Genomic DNA, 5,372 nt, shown 5'->3' with positions numbered 1-5,372 from the left:
TCCGCGGCGTTTCCAGGTGTGGGGACACGGGCCGTGTGCTCAGTCGCGCCGCGTCCGCGTTCAGATTCGTTGATTTAGTCAGGCGTCTGCGTAAACACCTGGCGGGGGCCTATGCCGAGCCGCAAAGAACATGGCGGCCGGGACGGAAGTGGCCTCAGGAGCAACCAAGATGGCGGCAAGGGAAAGCGGAAGTCACACGTCGCCCCTCACAAAATGGCGCCGAAGCGCGAGGCGCCCGACCTTCCAAAAAAGGCGGCCAAAAGGGCGGGAAAAAATAAGGACCCTATAGGCATTTAGCCAGACGCCTGCACAAAAACCCCGACTACGGCGCTGCCCGGGCGCAATTTTCCGCGGCGTTTCCAGGTGTGCCGACACGGGCCGTGTGCTCAGTCGCGACGCGCTTGCGTTCGGATTCGTGGATTTAGTCAGGCGTCTGTGTAAACACCTGGCGGAGGCCTATGCCGAGCCACAAAGAACATGGCGGCCGGGACGGAAGTGGCCTCAGGAGCAACCAAGATGGCGGCAAGGAAAAGCGGAGGTCACGCGTCGCCCCTCACAAAATGGCGCCGAGGCGCGAGGCGCCCGACCTTCCAAAAAGGGCGGCCAAAAGGGCGGGAAAAAATAAGGACCCTGTAGGCGTTTACGCAGATGCCTGCACAAAAACCCCGACTACAGCGCCGCCCGGGCGCAATTTTCCGCGGCGTTTCCAGGTGTGCAGACACCGGCCATGTGCTCATCCGCGCCGCCTCCGGGTTCGGATTCGTGGATTTAGTCAGGCGTCTGTGTAAACACCTGCCGGGGGCCTTAGCGGTGCCGCAAAAAAGATGCCGGCGGGACCGGAAGTGGCCTCAGACGCAACCAAGATGGCGGCAAGGAAGGGCGGAATGCTCGTGGGGCTCATCGCGGCCGAAAATCACCGAGTGCAGCTCACACCCTGCAATGGCAAAAGCTGTTTTATTAAAACTCAGCCGAGAATTTTCCTCTTATTTCCAGGTCACAGGATATACTGAGCCTGAGAGGGATCCTAAAATCTGACTCTCAAGCAGACGGACCGTTTGAGAATCGAACTCAGCACCTTGGCATTACCCGGACTCTGCTCCAAGCAGCTGAACCAATCTCTGCATTATGGGGATGGACCTCCATAGGATGGCAACGCTTGGCCCCACTAAGGTAAGTGCAGTGCCGCCTTCTCTGCCAAAGCTGCTTCACACAGCAGCCCCTGGAATGGCTCGAGGGCAGAACTGGCTGGCAGGTCACGACAGCACAAAGCTCTTCCAGTGACGCTGATTTCCTGTCCTTTCCAGGATTTACTCAACAGCTGCCGTAAAAGTACTTACACAAAGTCTCTTTCTGGGCGGAAAAGAGCAGGACAAGTCCTGAGGCTTCCCTTCTTCCACGGCCAAAGTTCTGGAGAGAGGCAGGGCCGGTCCCACCCGCACAGGGGCGTTTCCTGCAGGTGAGTGTTGCCGGGCCAAACTGATGGCAGCTGCTGAGGCCGGGGCTGCTTTTCTGGCCGGAGGCCTCGGTGCCCCCCCGTGCCGCCTGCAGTGTCCCTCGGTGTTTCCTGCAGGTGTCCCGGGTGCCCGGAGGCGCAGGGAGGAAGGAGGCCGGCAGCCCCAGCGGGGCCAGCAGCCCTGGGATGATGTGCAGGGGAGGAGCTGTGCCTGCGGGGCCCCGCCCGTGGCAGCGGCGGCCAAACGCAGGGCCCGGGGCCGGGCTCGGGGCTGGCACGGACACGGCCCCGGGGCTGCCGCGGCTCCTCGGCCAGGGGCTGCTCCCACCGGGCACGGGGAGATGCTGCAGCCCGGACAGAGGCACCCACAGCCCAAGAGCTCCCCAGGGAACAGCTGGCATTGCCCGGGAACGGCGGCTCGGGCTGTCTGCAGAGGGGCTCAGACAGCAATTCCCACCTCCCGGAGCTCCCACACAGTTGCCAGGGATGTCCTGGCCACCCCAAATCCCCTCCCTTTCAGCCTGAGGACATCACCCATCGGCAGCATTAAAGCCAAGGTGCTCCTCCCTCACAGAAATTAAATCCAGAGCAACGGCCCTCGGAGATGCCTCAAAATCAAAGGTTTGAGTGGGATGGAGTTTCGTTTGGATGAAGTCTGGACTTTTCCAGGGAGCCAGCCGGAGTGCAGAAGTGATGGAAAGCTTTTGCAGGTGGGTCCCACTGGAGGTGTGCTGAAGGCAGGGATGGGCATCCCTTGCCTGAGGGAAAGGCACTTGCAGAGGCCACTGCTGGGGCTCGGAAAGGAGCTGAGCTCCTGCAGGGAGCTGTGTCCTCCCGAGGGCACAGGGGCTGCCTCAGCACAGGCCGGCCAGTGCCTTCTCCTGCTCTGAAACATCACCTGGAGCCCGAGCTCAGGGGGTGGCTGAATTCCAGGGAAATCTGACAGGTGACCCCCAGGGGATGAGGGTTAGAATTAACCAAATCTATGGAATAGAAACCTATCCTGTCCCTATCCTGCTGAGCTTCCTTGGAAGCTCTGCTAGTTCCTGACACATCTGGCATTCAAGCAGCAGCTCTGCGTGGGAATATCCATGCTCTGTGAGGCACTGTGAGGTTATTGCAGCAGGAACTGAGCAGGGAATTCGGGGCCGTGGGTATAATTCATCTAAACTAGCAAAGGTGACAGTGAACCCCAAATCTGGGCACCACACAGAGAACAATCTTTGTGCTGCCCTGTCAGCTCAAGCCCCTGGGCTGGGAAGTTTTGGGAGTCAAACATATGGAATGATAAAAGTCACAGCAACTGGTGTCACCCCGAGGGACAGTCCAAGTCCCAGACAATTCCTCTGCAGTCCCCTGGGGGGGAAAACACCCTCTGTCTGCCAGGAGCCCTGACTCTGTTTCTCCTATCAGCTGTGTTGGGCTTTAAGAACTTGAAATAACTTTGAAGCCAAAGAAATCACCTTTTCCTTCTGGTTTGATTTTGTTTTTTTGTTGTTTTTTTTTTTTTTTTCTTTCAGGTGCTGGACTTGCTTCTGTGGATGTGTGCTGAGCTCTGGCTGCAGGGGACTGTCAGGCCTGAATGGCTGTGAGTTTGTGTTCTTCTCGCTGGGGAAGCAGAAATAATTATTAATTAGACTGCAGAAATGTTTTCAGAAACCTTTCCCCTTTCCTGCCCTTTGCTGGTGGATCTTCTCTTTCTGCCTTTGACTTTACAAAGCTGTTCCCTGATGTCAATTCCCCTGCCTGAATTCCTTGCAGCTCCTAGCTGGGAAAAACTGGGATGATGTCCTAGGGATGTTCTTAGGGGAGGACAGAGGTGAGATTTTTGCCTGTATTTTTCTAATATTTTCTAAAATTTCAGGGAGCTGCTCCTGCTCCTGCCCCTAATCCTGCTGCTGCTGCACAAGTGGAGCCTTGTCAGCGAAGACCTGCATCTGCAGGAGGCCCCGCAGGCCCTGGCTGGGAAGTGCCAAAACAAAGAAGTGATCAGTAAGTGCTGAACTGCTTCCAGGAGGGCGTATTTTGTTGCAGCCGTTACAGACCAACCGTGTGGTGCTGGTGACTTTGTGTGAGTTGCTTTATTAAAGCCAATCGTTGGTAAGGGTTTTGAGCCTGCCTTGGAGAGCACTTGGAGCTCTGGGTGCCCTGGCTTTCCCCTAGGTGGCCCTGGGGGCGCCCCGGCTGTCCCCTAGGTGTCCCTGGGGTGCTCTGGCTGTCCCTGGGGTTGCCCTGGCTGTCCCCTAGGTGTCCCTGGAGTGCCCTGGCTGTCCCCTAGGTGTCCCTTGGGGTCCACGGGCTGTCCACTAGGTGTCCCTTGGGGGGACCTGACTGTCCCTGGGATGCCCTGGCTGTCCCCTAGGTGTCCCTTGGGGTCCACGGGCTGTCCACTAGGTGTCCCTTGGGGGGACCTGACTGTCCCTGGGATGCCCTGGCTGTCCCCTAGGTGTCCTTGGGCTGCCTTGCTGTCCCCAAGGCGTCCCTGGGGTGCCCTGGCTGTCCCTGGGGGTCCCTGGGGTTGCCTTCCCTGTCCCCTAGGTGTCCCTGGGGTGCCCTGGCTGTCCCCTCGGTGTCCCTGGGGGTGCCCTGGGTGTCCGCTAGGTGTCCCTGGGGGTGCCCTGGGTGTCCCTGGGGTGCCCTGGGGGTGCCCTGGCTGTTCCTTAGGTGTCCCTGGGGGTGCCCTGGCTGTCCCTTAGGTGTCCCTGGGGGTTCCCTGGCTATCTGTGGGGTGCCGTGGCTGCCTCTGGGGTGCCCTTGATGTCCCCTAGATGTCCCTGGGGTGCCCTGAGTGTCCCTGTGGGTGCCCTGGCTGTCCCCTAGGTGTCCCTGGGGTGCCCTGGCTGTCCCCTAGGTGTCCCTGCCTCGCTCGTATCCTCGACTCCGCCTCCGGCGCCATGGTGACACCCCTCCCAGTCTGGACCAGTGTGGCCACACCCCCTCCCCTGGGGCCATTAGACCCATCCCAGTACAGACCAGTAAGGCACCGTGTGCCCACCATGGACCCCCACACGCCTGCCAGTTCGTCCCAGTCCACTCCCCGTCCATCCCAGTTCTCTCTGATCACCCTCCCAGTGCTCCCAGTCCATCCCAGTCCCGCAGGTGCTGGTGCCTGTCCGCAACGTGGAGCGGGTCAAATGAGGCCTCAGGGGGAGGGGGGGGGCGGATTTTGGGGGGTCCTGGGGGTCCCGAGTTGTCCTGGAGGGGTTTGGGGGGTCTGCGGGGAGTCTCAAGGGGCTGCTGTGGGTGTTTTTCGGGGATCTTCGGGAGGTTTGGGCGGCCCATTTGAGGCATCAAAGGAACCTGAGGAGGGTTTTGCGGGCTCCTGGAGGTCGGGGGGGCCCTGGGGGTGGTTTGGGGGGCACTGGGGGGTTCCAGCCCGTGACCCCCCCCCGTTTTTGACCCCCCCCCCCCCCGAGCTGTTTCGGTCTCATCGACGCCCTCCTGAAGCCCAAGGGGGGGTGGGCGCTGGGCCCCCCCCGCTGCCCCCTCCCCCTGCCACCCCCGCGACGCCCTGCAGGTGAGGGACCCCCAAAAACCCCTCCCCGGACCCCAAATTCACCCCTGGGACCCCAAAAAACCCCCAAAACCTCTCCCCGGACCCCAAGTTCACCCCTGAGGCCCCAAAAAAACCCCCAAAAACCCCTCCCCATGAACCCCAAATCCACCCCTGGGACCCCCCAAAACCTCCCCAGGACCCCAGATCCACCCCGGGACCCCCAAATCCATCCCTTGGACCCCCAAAAACCCCCAAATCCATCCCTGGGACCCCCCAAAACCTCCCTCCAAACCCCAAATTCACCCCTCGGACCTCCAGAATCCTTCCACAGGACCCCTCAGGGGTCGTTCCCCACGAAAAAGTGCGGGAAACGTGAGGGGAGAAAAAGTGCGGGAAACGTGAGGGGAGAAAAAGGGCGGGATC

General features: G+C 60.4%; 1 long non-coding RNA gene across 1 annotated transcript; it reads left to right on the top strand.

Moving 5' to 3' along the window:
• The first annotated feature begins 1,030 nt into the window (after positions 1-1,030).
• On the top strand, positions 1,031-3,241 carry LOC136304430 (uncharacterized). The gene is made up of 4 exons (XR_010724564.1): positions 1,031-1,170; positions 1,305-1,456; positions 2,028-2,163; positions 2,974-3,241. It is a non-coding gene; the product is annotated as an uncharacterized lncRNA (long non-coding RNA).
• The last annotated feature ends 2,131 nt before the right edge of the window (positions 3,242-5,372 follow it).

This window comes from Chamaea fasciata, unplaced genomic scaffold (genome assembly GCF_029207755.1).
Source record: "Chamaea fasciata isolate MVZ Bird 193981 ecotype frontalis unplaced genomic scaffold, bChaFas1.0.hap1 SCAF_90, whole genome shotgun sequence".
Taxonomy (NCBI): domain Eukaryota; kingdom Metazoa; phylum Chordata; class Aves; order Passeriformes; family Sylviidae; genus Chamaea; species Chamaea fasciata.
The sequence above is the reverse complement of the archived record's forward strand: the minus strand, read 5'-3'. Positions and strand labels throughout refer to the sequence as shown.